The sequence below is a fragment of the Blennius ocellaris genome (assembly GCF_963422515.1).
Source record: "Blennius ocellaris genome assembly, chromosome: 16".
Classification (NCBI taxonomy): Eukaryota; Metazoa; Chordata; class Actinopteri; order Blenniiformes; family Blenniidae; genus Blennius; species Blennius ocellaris.
Window position 1 is genome coordinate 25,016,737 of NC_137665.1, and position 20,287 is coordinate 25,037,023.

The window sequence follows — 20,287 nt, forward strand, 5'->3', positions numbered from 1 at the left end:
CATGTAAAACAATCCAAATCTGCTAAAGCACAAAATATAACTCATTAGTATTTGCCTGTGCACCAATTGAAAAGGGACCCTTTGTGGCCGAGTACCGTAGGGAGTTAATTTCACAATTAGAACACATTTTTCTTCTTCTTGTACTTTTGTTGCCTCTCGTCTCGTTCATATTTGATTTTGAATGGAACAGCAGCATATGGTGGTGAGTAAAAATGTATGAAAGGTTCTTTGCAACATTCTAGTTCTAGTGAAGAAAATGTTGATGTGTCCTTGTTCCATTTTAGCATTGATGCCTCCCGTGAAGATGGCTCACTGGGCCGACTGGTTAATGATGACGACAAGTCCCTAAGCTGCAAAATGAAAAAGTTGAGAGTTCAGGGTAAACCTCATCTGTGCCTATTTGCTGTTGAAGACATCCAAGCAGAAAGGGAAATAACATACAACTATGGAGATTCTCAGTGGCCATGGCGAGCTCAGGTAAGACGTTACAACTTTCTTTGACAACAACTGGAGACATTAAAAGTCGTGTACATAGATTTTACATGTGTCCAGTCGTCATGTCCTCATATTGTCTGACCCAATAACTGTACTGTCTCACACACACACTCTACAGTCGTTTGGTCAGACAATACGAGGACATGACGACTGGAATCATAGATTCTACATGAGTCCAGTCCATGTGTTCTCACATTGTCTGGAACACACACTCTACAGCTGTTTGGTCAATGTCGTCATATTCCTGGGTGGCAGATACTGCAATGTAAACACTTCATATAGAGTTGGACGTAATGTGTCCATGTGCTCATTTGATAGATTTTTCCACCGATACATTGAAACAAAACAACAGTGTCCTGTCAGATAACATGTATTATTAGGCCGTAAGGTGAACCAACAAAAGTCTTTCAGAAATTGAATTCCGTTCCGACGTCTGCGAACTACACAATCTTTGGTTCATAAAAAGAAGGAGTTATGTGAAGCTTACAGCTAAAAGTTCGTCGCAAAAAATCCTGCCGATTATTTACGGCGAGGCAATTTATACAGAACTAGCATCTTCACGGCGTAATAACATTTTAGTCCGCGAGAGGTGCCACGGTTGACACGTGATTGTTCTAGACCAATAGGAAAGCTGAATTTGATCAACACAAGCCAAGATGGCAGCGTCCGGAGTTTCGTCGAGTAGTACGGAAGAAGAGGAAAAGTTACCAGAAAGTGGTAAAAAAGCAAATTCTTCGGGACATAAACGGTGCTATATGCACATAGCATCAGTGAAACATGAAAAAAGTCAGGATTTCACAATCGCACGCTGGGGTACTTACAGGAACAGCCTACGACGGTGGCTCGAGTTGAGGGGTGAGTGCCAAGACGTAGCTGAAAACCACAAACATTGCCTTGATTTGGATTTTGAAAACATTCCCGAGGACGCTGCCTTCCACCCTACTTGTTATCGAAGGTTTATTGACAAGAATGCGATTGTAAAAGTGGAAAGGCGTCTCGCGAGAGAGAGAGAGGAGATGACACGGAAAGCTCCTTAAGAAGCGAGGCCACCCCATCGACATGGAGCAGAACGACTCCGAGCCCTACAAATCCCACAAAAAGACTTAGATCCAGGTCAGACCTCCCCGTCTCCAGCTCTGGCCCCGTCCTTCCTGCCCTGTGCATTATATGCAAGAAGAAGGAAATATACAAAGTCAAAGCAGGAAGACGACAAAGGGAAGTAGTTGAATGACTAGCCTCACTGCTCCTGAACACGAAGCGTGTTATAATCAAACTAAACTATACTACAAACTACACTGCACACAATTATATCTTTGACTTTTGCATTTGGGTAGTATGTATGTTTGTATGGATGGATGTCATAGGGTAGTATGTACTGTATGTTTGTGTGGATGTCATATGTCTGTGCATTGATGTTACTTGATGCTACTGGACGGCTTCATTTCCTTCGGGATAAATAAAGTATATCTATCTATCTATCTATTCATTCTACAAGGCAAGTTGCAGAAAGCTGCTGAGTCAAAGGACGACCACAGCATTCTTATTCACATCAAAGACAAAGACTGTGTGGCTCTGGAGGTGCAGTAGCACAAGAGCTGTTACCTACAGTACACCAGGTTTTTGAGTGAGCCTGCCAGACCAGAGAAAGAACAGTAAGTCATTTATTTTCTTTACATAAATAAACATGGAGTACAATGTATTTTTCTGTATTTTGTATGTGAACACAATCAATCATAATATGTTGATTGTCTTCAAAATGATTCTTTCTTTCTTTAGGAATGAACCAACGTTTGACATCAGCTACAAGATTTTGTGTGAGAGGATCCTCCGTCAAAGGCTGCTTGTCAACCAGGAGGTGCTGAGAATGGGGCAGCTGAGGAAGACCTTCATTGAACTGGTGAAGACAAGTGAAGGTCTTGATGCTTCAAACTACAGGTCATTTCCAGGCAATTTATTAGTATTTGTAACATGCAAGGCCAATTTGACATGAAAGGTGTGTGACTACTCAGCTTGCTGTCCGTACAGACATGTACTATTTGGCAACAAGGAAAAGAAACAGCTGATGGTGTGGTTTGGGATGTGTGCTTTTCTTGGCCGTCTTTGGTGTGAAATCTGTTACAGCCTGTAATGTTTAGTATCCCCTATACCACTCTGTGTTGTTTTGTGAAAATGGCTATACCAGCCACAACCATCATGAAGCCCACCTTTTGCCTATGTTGTTGATGGTACTCTGGTGTAATTGTTGGTGTTTTGTTGTGTTGTGTTGCAGACAGGATACACTGAAGAGGAGACTGTGCCGTGATTTCCCCCAGCTTGTGTTTCACACCCCCACCAAGCGTAACATCTCTGAACTGGTTTTTGCTGAGACTCTGTAGTTTCAGCACCTGATGGATAAGGTAGCATGTCCAAGAGTGTTTCTGTTGACAGAGTCTAGCGAGATGAGTCAGACGGACAGCGAGACTGAGAAAATGAAAACAACGTTCCAAACATCAGAGGACACAAGGACACTGTATACAGCAGCGCTACGGTTAAAAAGACTGCTAAGTGACACTCCTGGCATGTCGTGCCCATGGCCTCCCACTGCAGGAGATTTAAATGTCACTGAAGCGCAAGCTGTTGTTCCCCTTGAACTCTACAACTTAGTTAGCTGAGTACCTTAAGGCTTTTAAAAATCTGGGTTCTGACTTTAACTTGGACCACTCAACTTTAGCACAACTTTGCAAATATGTATGCCACCTGTATGATCAGCCAGCTGTTGAAAATGTCAATGAGGCCAGGTACAAGGCTTTCTGTATGGCATCATCGGCCTTGCCAGAATGATCTATTCCCCCTACAAGCGATGCCCTCCATCAGCACTGCAAAAGGACAAATGATCAGGCTGCAATCATGAGGTCTTGTGTCAAGCAAAAGATAGGTGCTCCATCACCCGCTGGACATGGTTGGCATCTGGAAGATGGAAACCTACAAGTCACATGGATGACAAGAAATCCAGCCCCTGACAGTGTTTTGCATGTGATACATTGCAGTTGCAAAGAGAGTGCCTGTGAGACGGGCAGATGTTCATGTGTCTCTGCAGGACTCTGTTGCACAGACTTATGCAGGTGTTGCCACTGCTCAAATCAAAAAGAAATGGAGGAGAGGGAAGATGACAACTGTCCTGACACTGACAGTGAGGACTAGCATGTAGGCAATTGTCTGAGAATTGTAGGCTATTGCATTGATTACATTGGTAACATTAGCATTCATTTTCGTATGCTGTTATATATATTGTAAATATGTTTTCCATGCAGATTATTTTATGCTTAATCATTTTTGTATTTAGTTATGAGTGAATAAATGAAGGAATTAATAAATGAATGGTCCTTGTCATTGATCTACAATTATTGCCCTTTATTGATCAAAACGACATGAACATAAAAATTTCACCTTATTGTCTATTTGCCTCATTGTTCTTCTTGGAGGCGGTTATGTATAAAGCACTGTTTAGTATCCATTTGACCCGCTTTAGAAGACCTTTGGTAGAATCCCTCTATATATATATATATATATTTTATTTTTTTATTATTGAATGCATTTTACAAAACGAACAAGGTATACGTTCCTGTGCAACAGCACATCAAGTACAAAGGGACAGCACAACAATACAGTAATATATCGAATACAGCTTGAAAATAACAAAATAATAACACTACTGTAGTAGTAGGAAGAATAAATAAATAAAAATAAGTCAGCAATAGGTACAACAAGGATGATACATAAAATAAAATAATAGAATTCCTCTATATCGGTGATGTTGACTAAAGCTAGCGACGTCGCCATGTTTCCGGGCTGTGGTCATAATGGAGCTACGCGATTGGTCTAGCACGATCACGTGACGAGTCGTACCACCAAAATCTTATTACGCTCTGAAGAAACTAGTTCCACATGAAATGCCTCGCCGTAAATAATCGGCCGGTTTTTTTGCGACGAACTTTTGGTTGTATACTTAACAGAAGTCGTTCTTTTTTATGAGCTAAAGATTGTGTAGTTCGCAGACGTCGGAGCGAGATGAAACGATAACAGGGTTCACCTTACGGCCTATATAGAGCCTAAATAGTTAAGACATGGAGCGACCAGATCCTCATTCAACCATCTGCAGACCAAGAAGTGAGGGAGACCTCATCATACTCACAACAGGTAAATATACATGGACTGTGTCTATTTTGATTGAAACAGGTTTGTCAGTTGGGTCAATAATAACTTTCAGTGTATTCAAATAATAGGTTTGTGTTAAATGTTCACAATATCATCATTACCATTATTTCTGTGTGAATAACTTCGCAGATAGATTTTATGTTTGAAGTGGTAAAAAAAGGTGAAGCTAGTTTCTAAGTATAATCTCCTGAAAGTCCATGCTTTTTGATCATTTGCTGAGGTTTCTGGTCAGAAGGTTAAATGGTCAGTTTGCATGTTTGGTTTTCTGGGAAGTAGATCCAGATAGGCGAGAGTGGGCTTCAGAGCTTTCTTTGACAACAACAGTAGGAGACAGGAACAGATTCTACATGTGTCCAGTCGTCATGTATTATAATTATATATTCTGATTTTATTTCAGGTATGTCAGCCCTTTGGAGATGTTCCTTTCCATCAGTGACTTACTGCAGAACAGGTAAGACAGCAGACTTCTTCACCTTCATTTCTATTTTTCTATTTCTTTATTTAAAAGGGGACAGTGCAATTTCATATAACACATGGTTAAAATTAAAAACTACAGCCCCCTGTAGTTCATCCAGTAGTTGATGTTCTATGGCAGTGTATGTCTATGTGACGTATTTTACAATTTCAAATAAGACTAAGGTTCTTTATGTGATTTTTTTTTATTTGGACACTTAAGAGTAATGCGCCGTGTGCAAAATCTGAAGCGGCACCCTCCTAAGTGTCCAAATGAAAAAAATTGTAAGTTGCTAATCCCCAGACAGTACAGGAAATGATGTCACTACTTGGACTTTTCAATATTCATTGATCACATGTTCCAGACTTTGTGACTCTCACTGACCCACTTAGACAACTCATGGCTACAAAGACTTAAAAGCACCACTAACTTGGACGATGGAAGCTGAATTAGCTTTCATAAAAACAAAAACAGCGATTGGCCAAAGTGCATCATTGGAAACCCCGGACTACTGCAAACCATTCTTCCTGGAAGTTGTTGAACAAAACGGTGTTGTTAACGCAGTTTTGTTTCAACAGAGAGGGAATGGTAAGGCTGTAAATGACAGAGGCTGCCAGTGTCCTACAGGATCCATTTCAAAATTCTGGTTTTAACCTTCAGAGCTTTGCACGGTCAGGCTCCTTCTTATATCAGAGACCTGATCCAGCCTTACGCCCCAGCCAGGGCTCTGAGGTCTGTGGATCAGAACCTCCTGATGGTTCCACGTACTCTGTTCCAGACCAGAGGAGACAGGTCCTTCCAGGCTGTTGCTCCCAAGCTTTGGAACGATCTCCCGCTCTCTCTGCGTTCTCTTAAATCTGTTGATTCCTTCAAGGGTCAACTAAAGACCTATTTATTTCTTCAGGCTTTCGCTTAGTTCTTTTAGGGATGTTTTATTTTTATTTATTTTTTGATTTTTTGATTTGACAGGAACAATGTAGTCACACATGAAAGATGCAGCTGATGCGACACATACAGAGTGTGTAGCTAATGCTAATTTTCAACTCCTGTCCCTGGTTGAGCTTTTCCCTGTAGTACATACAAATTATACAGAATGAATAAAATACACAACCCTAAAACACATTTACAACAGTGGTCTCTACGCACACACGCACACACACTACACATTATTTACAGACTCAGAGGTGGGTACATCTTTGGTTTGTTTTAAGCCACAACTTTAGCTTTGATGTGAACTCACACTAGGAGACCCATGATTTTTCAGACTTCCTCTAAGTCAAATGACTCTATTTACAAAAGAAAGGACATTACCTGAGTGAAAATGAGAATCTGACTTGCAGAGAGAGAGGTCCCAACATGGGGGAGGTGCATTGGAATTTTTCACACCTTGGATGTTTTGGAGTGTTTGGGGATGGGCAAAGCTCAGAGCTTCTTTTAGCACACTCAATAAATCTCAGCAATAAATGGTAGAATATTTGCGTGTGTGATAACCTATAATGTGTCCCAGGAATAACTACAGTCTGAGGTCTAAAGACTTGTTTTTACACACAGTTCCGACCATCCATTATAAACTGGGCAAAAAAGCCTTTATGTATTCTGCTCCATGTTTATGGAATGCTGTACAGAAAAAATTTTAAAACTCACAGTTTGTCATGCTGGGCGAATTTAGGGCCGTTTTACAGCACATGTAAACACAACCCTAACCTTGTTCTTGTTTTAGCTAACTTATATTTAAGTATTTGGTGGCTTTTATAGTTTTGTCTTTCTCTGCGACTGTACTTTTTATTGTTTCCATCTATTTGTCTTTTGTGCTATTTATTGGTTTTAAGAATATTTTTGTATTTAGAATTAGTATAAGACACAGCAAACTTTTTATGTACTAAAAGAGGTGAGTAATCTCAATGTGGTTCTCCTGATTTCAATAAAGGCTAATCAAATGGTAACAAAAAAAATGCAGTTTTCTATTGTTTGTGGCTCAATTGACTGATCGCAGCACAAAAAGAGATGGTTGATTAGCCTATTGTATGTGGCTTGCTCTCAAATTAGACCTATCTCAGCATCTTTTGTGTTGAGTTAGATAAATACCTCACTCACAGCCTACCACTTCATTGACCTCAAAACATTTGTGGTGGATGAACCTCCTCTCCAAGGAATAAAGATGCAGAGAAGACTCAACACTCAACAGGCGTTGGAAATGATCCTGAACGGAGCAAAAGATTCTCACTCGGATGAAGACGACGTAATCCTTCAGCCGAGTTCGGACTCTGAGCTGTCAGGTTAGATTTCCCAAACATCCTATTTTCAATTCATATTATTTCCTATTTCAGATTCCATTTCAAACATTTTGCTTCCGAGTGTGGGCCTTCTTCCAGTTGTTTGGTTCTACTTTTCCATCTGAAGCGCAAGATATTTTTTCTGCTGTTGCATCTTTTTATTTAGGAAGACATTTTAGACAATATTCAGATCCAGAAGAAGTGTATTTCAGATGTATTGGAATTATTTTTAGCATCTATGCATGAATTTGTGATATCATTTGACTTTCCCATTGCTCATAATTTGAATTTGTTCACAGTGCAGATGAGGAGACTGCTCCGCTACCACAAAAGAGAGCTCGGATGGGGAGTGAGCCGACCGAGACGGCAAAAGACGGCACAGTGTGGCGTGAAGAACAGGTGGGGACACCTCTCAACTTCACCTCAATAAAACCGTACGCTGCAGATGGAGAGCCAACGGCTAAGGCCAGAAAAAGTATCGGGAGTCGCCTTCAGAGCTTCATCTGGTACGAAGCATGTCCAGAGTGATAAAACATTCAAGAATGGACTATTCAGCATGCACGGCAAACAGAGCAGGTGGATTGGTTCATGGCCCTCCCTGAACTAATGGCATTTATTGCCATCATGATTTTGCGGGGGGGTTGACCAAGGTTCCATCACTGTGTGACAGCTGGTCAGCAAACCTGGGAAATCCACGCATCATTGCAATTATGCCCCGAAACCGCTTCCAAGACATCATGCGACCCCTACGCTTTGATGACGTGTTCACGCGGAGTGAACGAGCGGAGACTGATAAGTTTGCTGCAATTTCCAATGTGTGGGGATCGTTTGTCACCAACTGCATAGCATCCTACAACCCTGGTCGACACGTCACTATAGATGAACAACTTTTCCCATCAAAGACTCGCTGCTCTTTTCTGCAGTATATTGCAACAAAACCTGACAAGTTTGGGATCAAATTTTGGGTGGCTTGTGACTTGAAATCCAAGTACATCTGCAATGTCCTCCCATATCTTGGCAAGGACCCCAGTCGACCAAGTGGGGAGAGACTGTCCGAGAGTGTAGTGATGAGGCTGATGGAACCATTCATGGACAAGGGCAGAGCTGTTACCACTGACAATGTCTTTACATCACTGTCACTTGCAAGACGACTGCTTAGCCGGAAAACCACCATCCTCGGCACAGTCAACAAGATTCGCCGGGAAATTCCTCAGTCAGCGAGACAGACGGATCGCAATGAATTCACCACTCAGGTATGTTGCAGGTCTTTGTTTCACCAACACCTCCAAGTGTGTAAAAGTGCTGTGGAAATGACAATTTATTTGTATTTTTAGGTGTTTTCAACCTCTGGTGCCACGCTGACAGTATATGCACCAAAACGGAAGAAGACCGTCTACGTTCTCAGCAGCATGCACAGCATGGTTGAGACTGAGGATACCACCAAAAGGAAGCCAAACACCATCACCCAATACAACACCACAAAGTGCGGCGTGGATGTGATGGACCAGATGGTCAGAGAGTACAGTGTGCGCACAGGAACACGGAGATGGCCAGTCGCCGTGTTCTACAACATGATTGACATGGCTGCACTAAATGCACACGTGCTTTATCAAGAATGCTCCGGGAGGGAGGAGAGACGGGTTGACTTCCTGGTGCAGCTAGCAACAGAGTTGGCTAACTCTCATGTGGGTGCAAAGAAAGCATGCAAGGAGCAACAACCTCCCACACCTAGCCCTGGTAAAAGGGCTCAGTGTCAGGTCAACCATCGATGCAAGAACAATCTCGCCACTGTACGATGTGTTGAATGCTACAAATACACATGTGGCCAATGTAAAAGGGAGATACCATGGCAATGCCAGGTATGTGCCGACCAAGCAGACTCCTGAATGAGTGATGAAATGCCAGTCACGCTCAACACACACACACACACACACACGATCCTAATAATGCATGCTTTTTAAAATTGTAAATATGTGTGGCATTTGTTTTATTTGTTTTGTTTAGCTAAAGTACAATAAAAGCATTGTAAATAAATCAGTTGTTTTTTTGTATATTACTCATGGCACATACAACAAACCTCAGCAAAGAAAAAAACAAAACATGCCCTACTGATCGGCCCCTGGCTCCCCCTCCTGTGGTGCTCCAGTATTAGCCTTGTTTACATAACAAACAGCTGAGGGTGAGGTGTTAGCTGAGACTCTGTGAGTCAATTGACTGTTCTTTGGTATCTAGAGGAAGAAAAGTCAAATGACTTCTCCATGGTATTGCATGGTAAAGGAGCAGAGGCCCGTTGTTGCCACCGAGCTGGGCCTGACAGGGAGCGCCGGCAGAAATGCTGAAGTGGGAAAGAGGGTGAGTTGTCTGCTCCTACATGTTGGACATACAAATTCATTACTCATGTGTGTGTGTGTGCTGACAGTGTGTTGTCCTCTGTCCACAGTGGAAGTCGTTATCACGACCTCAGCAGGAGAAATACTATGAGGCAGCAAGAGCAGCTCCACCAGTTCAAATATCCAGGCTGGTCGACCTCCAATAACTATGTATGAACTCTCTCCTCACCTTAAACTCATTAATGTTCACAAGACGTCACTAAAAGTGCTCAAAAGTTGTCGTTTGTTTAAATCAACTTGGTTCTTAATGCATTTACTGTTTTTAGGGGAGGAAAAGACCACGGAGACGAGGTCCTACCAGGAATGAGGGTCAAAACGCTCCACAGGCCCAAAGCCCACTTGTTCCCCCCGCCTGCTTTTACCTGGACAACTTTGGCCGAGTTCATTACTACCAGCCACAAGTCGGCTCCTGGTTCCCCCAGACACACTTCCCTGCTACCGCCTCATAACAACCACCTGGAAATAAATAAAAATGAAAAAACAAAAATCCCTCATTCTATCATTTTTTTTTAATTACTGTATGAGGAGTAGCATTATTTTATATTTTATTGTGGCGAGCACCTGGACGGAGGTTCTTGCAATGGAGTGGGTGTGTCGGTGACGGGGAGGTGTTAAAAGAGGACGTCCAGTCACGCAGGTGAAAACGTTTGACAGGTGAACCGTCCTGCCGCTGGAGGCAATAAAGGAAAGCAGACTGGACTCCTTCCTTCCTCCTTCCTTCCTCATCTACTTTCCTATTTGCATTTGAATGCAGCATCATTTCTGATTGGTAAACAACCTTCAATAGATATGGGATGAACCTTGGTCCAGCAGGAAGTGAATTTGAATTCTTTAAATGTTTAAAATTAGTCCGAGGGGGGGTGCTTGAGTGTGGGTACACAGGACCGCATGGAGAGCCTGGTTCTGGACCCGGAGCATGTGGGGGCGTGTGGCTGGAGGCCGTGATCCGAGGGGAGTGTGCAGAGATCAGGTTAAGTTAAGTGAGAAGTCTGGGTGTGAGGATGGAGCTTGAGTGGGTGAGTTTCTGGATGAATTAGTCTGAAAATACAGAGATCACGCTGTATTTTCAGACTAATTCATCCAGAAACTGGGCTTGGTGTGTTTGTGAAAGCAGCATGTGAGTCCGGAGCTCAGAACGGGCTCCAGAGGGGGTTATTATATGTTATTATATATATTATATGTTTGACACCGGTGGCTGAATGCCTCGCCACAAGCACGGTGTTTGTCCTCTGTGTGGTAAGGAGCTCTAGGTTGTCTCGAAGCATCTGCGGGAAACAAAGTAAAGAATCTGAGGGAGCGGGACATTTTGAACAACTTGTCTTCCAGTCGGGTGGTACTCGGTGAAGGCAGGTGGCTGGTTAACGACTAATTTACGGGTCAGGCACATCGAGAAACACTTGAAGACGCACAGGGATTTGACCGAGGAGCAACGGACTGCTTATTTGGGGTCGCTTAAACGGAGCCGGACCCTGGTGCTGCTGGCGGAGCTGAGGGCCACACCTCCCCATCCGCAGATGGTGAGCCTGTTGGACCTGGGCGTGGATGCCTCTGGGCCGGACCAAGACCGGCCGTCACCTGCTCGGCTTGAGGGTGCATGTAGCAGCCCCGATGACGATGTACTGAAGGCAAAGCTCCAGCCATTCACTGCGGGCAGAGAGAAAGCCAATGTCATGAAGATGATCACATTCTCGGAATCCATAGGTGCGTACAACCGGGGTTGATGTTGTTTCTCGGGGCTCGTGGGCGGGGGTATTGAGAGGGAAGATGGACATGCATGTGGGTCATGAACGAAATATAACTTTTTTTCCCCCTCTCTCCTCCAACAGACGTTTACCTGGAGGAGTACGGAGCCACGCTGCTAATCCCCGGCGGTACGGAAAACATGAGGCAGAACAATGTCTCAAAAGTGAGTCGTGTTAAGCTCTACTTGAAGTACATGAGTCTGGGATCCTGTGGAGTGGCAGTCTGGACCTGGGAGTTCCTCTGGAACATCAGGCTCCAGCATTTGTGAGAAATTGTGTAAATCAGTCCCAGAAAAGCTCATCGTCTCGGGCTAAAATGTGTTAATGCTCTCTTTTTTTGTATGCGCTGTCCAAGGTACCTGCAGGTGCTGGAGCAGCTGGGGTGGGCTCCCACCACGGTGCGCATGCACCTGTCCAACATGGTGTCCTTCCTCGAGTATTTCCGGGAGACCCCCCCCCCCCCAGCACTGCAAGCTGACTGCAACCAGGTTGCTTGCTGTTCACCGCGACACCAAGCGAATTCAGCATGCATCCAGTCGGGCGTTGGTTGGTTATCAGGCCTTGGTGAAAGAGAAGAAGGTGGCCGGTCTGGTGACAAAGGACTCCCTGGCTAAGTGCTTGAAGTTGGCTGAGAGCGTATCCCTGGTCTACTCGGTGGGTGTGTGTGTGTGTGTGTGCACATTCAAACTAGGACTGTGCTCACCATTTCTGGGTAATTGCTAATAATTTCCCCCGGTCACATTAGACGGCCTGAAGGAGGAGCCCCTGGATGCATACGCCCGAGGCATGTTCTATGGCTACATTGCCGCATATCTGTGTGACATTTACGGCCACAGATCGTGTGTTCTCACAAGGATGGTGGTTGATGAAGTCACATGAGCGAAGGGTGACGACATGAGCGGTTATCTGGTCAATGTAAAAGAACACAAGACTAAGGAAGTTCGGCCTGGCCCAGGTTTCCCTGTATGCCCACGAGTTCGAGTGGTTCCAGCGCTGGCTGGAGATCCAGAAGGAATCCTTTGGCTCAACCAGGTACTTCTTCGGGACCCCAGGTCATAAGCAGCTGCAGGGGGCTTGTTTGCTGGTTTCGGCTAGCTTGGGCAGATATGGAACTTCCGGGGAAGCCCAGTCTCCTGGACCTCAGAACCGCGGTGTCAACTTCTGCGAGTAAAATTCAAAGCAGCGATGAATCATTCTTCAGCCCGTCAGTTTCTAACTGGCTGTTCTGTCAGAACAACAATCAGAACGGACCCTGCAGCCATGACAAGGCGCGTGCACTGACGGGGGTGTGGGTCTCAGTCGAGTTCAACAAGGCACTAGAACTCTGGTATAGAGTTGCTAAAATCACCGAAGTATGGCATTTTGACCAGCGCAGTGACTCAATCTCTGTGGGTTATATTCACACTTTCCTGAAGGGTAAGCAGGAGGCTTCAGGTGACCCTGCAGAAGCCACAGATGAGAGCAAGGCCACATACATCCGTGAGTACAGAGAGAAGCAGGGCATTCAGCTGGAGGCTGACAAGATTGAGGTGAATCCGGCCGAACGTCAAGTTGCAAAGCTCCGTCTCAACAGCTTCTGGGGAAAGTTTGCTCAGAGGAGCAATTTATCTCAGACGAAACGCATCAGCGACCCCAAAGAATTTTTTGGTCGTCTCTTTTCCGGGCTTTGCGTCAGTTGTTTTACATTTGTGAACAATGACACGGCCATGACTCAGTGGGATAACAACGGCCGATGTATTACACGTCCCAACTGTACAGATAATATTTTCATTGCAGCGTTCACCACGGCGTACAGTTATCTGGAGAGACTGCAGGTTTGACTTCTTTACACCGACACCCTGGTGTATGTGGTGAGAGATGCCGAGGCCCCTCTGGAGCTGGGTAATTATCTGGGGGATTTGACAGATTAGCTGGACGGTGACACCATCCAAGAATTTGTGGCAGCGGGGCCTAAAAGCTCTGCTTACCAGACTCGTGAACGGGGGAAGGTCACAATTGGTGTGAAAGGAATCACCCAGACCAGAGAGTGTTCTGAAAGAGTTAATTTTGATACTTTGAGATTTGGTGGAAGACCATTTAAATCATCCCAGAGGGGGCAGTGGGGATCCCTCAACACTATCAGACGAGATAAAAACAGTTTCCTGCTGAGAAACTCCTCATTTGTAAAAAAGTTCAGGGTCGTCTATGACGAGAAGACTTTTTCTGGACGGAAAAACGGTTTGCCATTTGGCTTCTAAAAACAAACCCCCTGAAGAAATAAAGAGAAAGAAAGAAAGAGAAATGTCCCACCCCTATGCCATGGACAAGATTAGATCATAGATTTAAAACAACTTTTTCTTGTATGATCGTCGGGCCGAGCAGGTCGGGAAAAACATTTTTTTTGTTGAAGACGTTATTAAAAACATTTCACATGCAATGGATTCTGTGCCTGTAAATATTGTCTAGATTTATACTTCTTTTCAGAGAATGAGAATAAAAACAATTTCAAAGGTCTCCCTGATTCATTTGAAGATGCAGAGCCGTTTCCTCCAGACCGGAGCCACCTGGGGTCCGTTTCACAAAGCAGGTTGAACAAACCCTGAGCTCTGAGTCCAGTTACCCTGAGTTTTCGGTTCCACAACACCAGATTTTGATCAGTTTGATGAAGTCATAGTAGTTTCACCTGGAGTTAAGCACGTGCACTACTACTATAAAAAGACCGCATCAATGGAGTCCTGATTCAACGGGTCACCATGACAACAGAAGCGGAGGGCGGCGTTCTTTACGCCAGTGGAGCAGGAAGTTCTAATGCAGTCATATGGAGAATATCAACATGTTTTAAGAAAGAAATGCAACAGCTGCTAAAGAGAGGGAGGCGGCGTGGAAGAAGATTGCTGCTCAAGTGAATGCGTAAGTTCAAACGTCTTTGTCATCACAATGTTATTGCAAAGGAATACTGCTTAATGGTAGCTTCTTAATTTATTTCTTTTAGGTGCAATTCCACGGGGGAGAAGCCTCTTGGCAGCAGCTGAAAGTGAAATATAAAAACATTGTCCAATCGGGTAAGACCGCTGCTAATTTAATTGTTAATCAATACATTTCTTAAGGTATTTTCGATCATGTGTGACATTGTACAGTAAATATCAAGTGGCCATTGGACTGTGAGGTGTTTTATTCCAACATAATGCTGTTTTCAAACACATAAATGTCTTCTCACCCATATCATGTGCTGTCAAATAACTAAGGCTAAACTAACAGACTTACTCAAACAGAAAGAAGGTGGATGCCCGTAAAACGGGTGGTGGCCCAGCACCTCCACCTTTAACAGAGGCAGAGGAGCCCTAAGCCAGAATGTTGGGAGGCCAGTGGCTGAGGGAATCCCTGGAGGAGCTCCTCTTCAGAGCTCACCCCTCAAGATACCACTTCCTTCATAATATACAATATGCCGAGGCCTATATAATCTCTTTAAGCTTACCTTTGTTCATCTTTTTTCCTCAAATCTCCACTTCAAATAAAATGTTTTAGAGTTTTGAAGAGGAAAACTCCACACTGGTGTTTAATCGTAGATGTAACACCGAGCTGTCCAGATCGCTACAGACTGAGGACAGGTGGATTTCCAGAGGGTTTCCCATCATCTACATCCCTAAAGAGAGGTAGGGCGCCATGTCAGCGTGGATAAGGAGAAACGCCCCGTAATTGAAGGCTCTCTACAACTCTTCCCCCCCAGAAGCATAAAGATAAATTGACTCACTGCTCTCCTGACTTTCTGCGAGCTTTCTTATAACCTTCTCAAAGGAAACATCCCTTCATCACCCCCACAATTTAAAAAGCTGAAGCGACCGGAAAAAAACAAAACTACGAACTACTCGCGCATAAAAAAAAAATGCTATAAACGTCTCGTTCTTAAACACCAGATGGGCGGCTTCATTCTCCCTCTCCTCGCAGCAGCCGTCCCGTTGCTCGGGAATATTTTAACCGGCGCCGTCAGTAGATTAAATCTCTGAAGACGGCGGACAAGATGATTTAATGAAAAACCTCATCTGCTTTTAAAAAAGTCCGCCACATGTGTTCAGTTGTTTGTAAATTAGCTGGTTGACGCTTCAACCATCCAAACAGCATAGCTTTAACTCTTTCAGCACAATCTGGGTGTTTATTCATGATTTGTCACTTCCAAAGATCTTGTTTGAAGCACTGATTCCAGAATCGGTATGCGTCTGTCATTACATTTGACTCCATCATAGTTTTCAGATCAGGAGTTGTCCAGTCAACTGGTTTCCAGCTTGATAAGCACTCAGACATGTAGTTCTCATCCCAAGCAGAGAAATGACCAGACGGCTGAGAAGCTCTGCCAAATCCAATAAACAGTCCAGAAATGACCCTTCCACAGGCCAAGAACCTCCAGTTCTCAGAGGAACCAACACAGTGAACGGAACCACATGATGCCATCCTTTAGTTCTGCCAATCAGCCCTGAAGACGTGGATCGGCTGCATTTCTTCTCCAAAACCTCCTGTGGATCTGCTGCGTCATTACTCAGTGTGTGTGTCATTACTGAGTGTCTTTATGTGACTTATGGGCTGGATTTGAACCCACAACCTTCTCACAGAGGCCAGAGCGCCTTTCAATATATTGTGTAGGTTCATAGTCTTTCCAACCAAAGTTGAACTGTAGAACTTCGTAGAGGATTTGGGCCCAATTTCTCCGTCATGGTTCACAGCAGTTAGAGGCTCTGAGCAGCAACCAGTGTGATCGTCTGCACCTGGTGGCTGCTTGAACTCCTGCACGTCTATCTACACCAGTGGCGTTCCACTGTCTCACAATTTCACTTTTTGGGTGGAAGTTCTGGATATTTGAAGTTTTGAGCATGTAGAAAACATCCCAATTCCACAATATAAAAGGGTCAACACCAAATGTGCCAGTGTCTTTTCACATGCATAAAATAAGACTTGTTTTCTCATCTTTCCACTCATTTGGATCTTTGCTCCTCATTTTACAAGCTCTGACCAAGTCATGTGGAGACCTTTCAGTAAACCAGGTCTGCTCAAACCGACAGCAGTTTGTTGAAATCTTTGTAAAGTTCAGAGGTAAAACTGCAAAGATCCGTCAAAGGGTTGGTACCGTTGGACCAAACGTTGAGGCTGCAGACGCTTTTTCACAACACAACAATAGTTTGGGTTTCAAAAATGTGGGGAAATGCTGAAATCCCCACACAGTTCCTAAAGCCACATTAATTAAAATCAAGAGGGAAGAAAAAACTGAAATGAAAACAGAGGTCAACTTGACATCTGAATGAAAAAGATCAAATACAAACATAAACAGAGGTCAACTTGACATCTGAATGACAGAAACAGAAAGAACAACCCTCTTTGCCCCATTTCAACACAGTGCAGCAGCCAGAGACGTCGACGCACTGAGACGCAGTGAAGCAGCAGCAGCTTTTAAAGCCTCCAGCTGCTGAAGAGCTGCAGGTGAGACTGATGAGCCTCAACGAGCAGGACAGTGTGTGTGTGTGTGTGTGTGTGTGTGTGTGTGTGTGTGTGTGTGTGTGTGTGTGTGTGTGTGTGTGTGTGTGTGTGTGTGTGTGACTTAAAAATATGACTTACCAGGTTCTTCCTGTACGTTACTGCAACATCTTTTATTCAGGAATTTGAAAACTTTTGTTCTATATTGTATTGAATTCTTTGTCTTTTTTTTTTTTTTTTTTTACAACGAGTTCAATAAATACAATAACTCTGTATTTGATTAAGACCCTGACATATTGCACAGGGTTGTGGGAGATGACACACCAAACTATATTGAAAATATTTGACATATTTACCACAACCAACCAAACAACATGAGTTTGGTTTTATTTAAATGTAATGATGATTTATTCAAATCAAACCATGTTATTGGTTTACTCATTTCTGCTGGTTGACTCACCTCCAAAAGCTCCTGCAAACTTTCCCCGTCACAAAATAATATATTAGTATCATCAGCAAATAAGACACATTTTAAGATGTTTGACCCCCTACATATATCATTAATGTACAAAATAAATGTTTTCAGACCCAAAGTATAACAAGTTATATTTAAGCATGTTGAACTGCAAAGCCCTATTTGCACAAACTGATTTCTGTTACTTATGGAGCTTCTCATCCACTTCAGTTCAACCCCTCTGATTCCATATCTTTCCAATTTATTTATTAAATAATGATCGATTGTGTCAAATGCTTTTTTCAAATCTATGAATACACCAACTGCAAATGTCTTATTGTCTCTGGAAGCGATAATTCAGTTAATTCCATTAATGCCATGATGTTTGACCTGAATCCATCCTGACTCTCACCCAGCAGTCCAGACTTCTCTATAAAGTTATCGAATCTATTGACAAACACTTTTTAAAATATTTCAGAGAGCTGGGAGAGTAAAGACACCGGCCTATAATTAGTCAATTGATTTCTGTCTCCATCTTTGTCTAGTGGTATGACTTTAGTGGTTTTCATTTTACACGGAAAAAACACCAGTTTTGAAGGATAAATAAGGAATATAATTGAAGGTTTTACAATTCCACCATTGGCTGCATTAATTAGAGCCAAATCAACGTCATCCAGTCGCTCCACCTTTTTATTCTTACATTTGCTTATAATGTCAATAATTTACATTTCATCAACTGCTTTCATAAACATTGTGTTTACATTACTAGCTAATGTTGTGTTTTTTCATTTGTTGTTGTTTTTTTCAATTTGTTGTGTTTAATGATTTGCTGTTGTGTTTTTTCATTTGCAGTTGTGTTTTTCAATTTGTTGTTGTGTTTTTCAATTTGTTGTTGTGTTTTTTCATTTATGTTGTGTTTTCTAATTTGCAGTTGTGTTTTCCAATTTGTTGTTATGTTTAGTGATTTGTTGTTGTGGTTTGCACTTCAGGGCCACCGTAGTTTTCAGCTCCGTCTTGTCAAATGCACCACGTACGTTACAAAACAAGTTCACCAAGTAACTCTAAACATCCTAGAAAGCGAAATAGAGGCGAGCTGAAGAAAACCTGAGGAGTACTGAAGAGAGCAAGGTGTGTGAGAGTGGGGCACAGCTCTGGCTGCAGAGACGTGTCGGGGGGGGGCTCTGTGTGTGACTGGCCAATCACAGAGCCTGAAGACACTCACTGACCAAATGAGCATTTTCCTTCAGGACAGCACGATATTGACCAGTTTTACTCGTATCACGCTCGTACTCATCAAAAATGCATTATCCTTATACTGGTCTGAAAGGAGTATCCTGCACAACACTATGACTTAACTCAGAGAATCTTTATTCCAGATTGTTTTCATGAATTGGAGGACTTACCTCCATTATCAAAATCCATTTCCACAATATTGAGCTTTTACTATAGGCTTATTGGTCTTTTTGTTTTAATCAATTTAGTGACAGATACTTTATTAATCTTTGGGAGATTAAGTTGTATTCCCTGACCGGGAATCGAACCCGGGCCGCGGCAGTGAGAGCGCAGAATCCTAACCACTAGACAACCAGGGAGCTGTTATGGTATCTTTTCTGATTTGGAGGTCTTACTGAAGCCTTACCTCTGTTTTCTTTTTTTTTTTCGGGGGGGATTTCTGCAATTTACATGATTTGGAGATCCCAGTTTCTTCACACTCGGCTGTGAACTGCCCCAGTGCACGCTGAAGGTCCAGGTTTGATGAAGCTAACAGAACCACATCATCTGCAAAAAGCAGAGAGGAGATCCTGTGGTGGTCAAACCAGACCCCCTCCGGCCCCTGGCTGTGTCTAGAGATTCTGTCCATAAAAGTAATGAACAGAACCGGTGACAGAGGACAGCCCTGCCGAGGCCAACGTGCACTGGGAACAGGTCTGACTGACTGCCGGCAATGTGAACCAAACTCCTGCTCTGGGCGTCCAGGGACTGGACAAGTCGCTCTCTCAGGACAAACACGGAAGTTACGGCTGCAAAATGTAACAGTTAACTAAACAACAAGTGCAAAGTGGAGGATGTAAACAACAACAGAGGATTCATAAGATCCAGATCTGCAGCCAAGCTGAGACGACTGTTGTAACGTCACATATCTGCAGAGCTCTTAAGCCCCGCCCACTTTTAAAGCTCCTCTCTGCAGTGGAAACAGGTACCAGACCCACTGTACTGCTCTGTTCCTGCACTTTAGTGTGGTGGAAATGGGGCTTTAGTGAGAGATTTTTTAAAGTTGTATTCCCTGACCAGGAATCGAACCCGGGCCGCGGCGGTGAGAGCGCCGAATCCTAACCACTAGACAACCAGGGAGCTGTGGTTTGATGGGATTGATAGAACATTCTACAATGTGTATGATTTGGAGGTCTCACTATAACCCTACCTCAACACTGGTGGTGATGGAAACGTGTGCAGTGAATTTCATTCTGAAGAGACGGTCCCTCCTTCGGAGCACTTCCTGTGACCCACTTCCGATCGTCTCTGGGCCAATCCCAGTGGAGGATTCCTGACCGCAGTCATCCTCTCTTCAAGGGGGGGCTCAAGAGGCTCTTCCTCTCGGTTCTCATCCTTTAGGTGGACGTCACTCACTGGGTCCATGTTTACGTTACAAAAACCTTTGTGTGAAAACCTGAAGCGAAACGTCAGAGCAGCACATGGAGACGCTCAGGTCACAAGAGCTTCCAGTCAAACAAGGAGGACTTGGCATCCCAAATTTCAAATTTCATCATTGGGCTGCACGACTAATATTCATGGCAGAGTGGGTTAAAAAAAGCCAATTCTGTTTCCCAGATGTAGAAGGTCTAGGT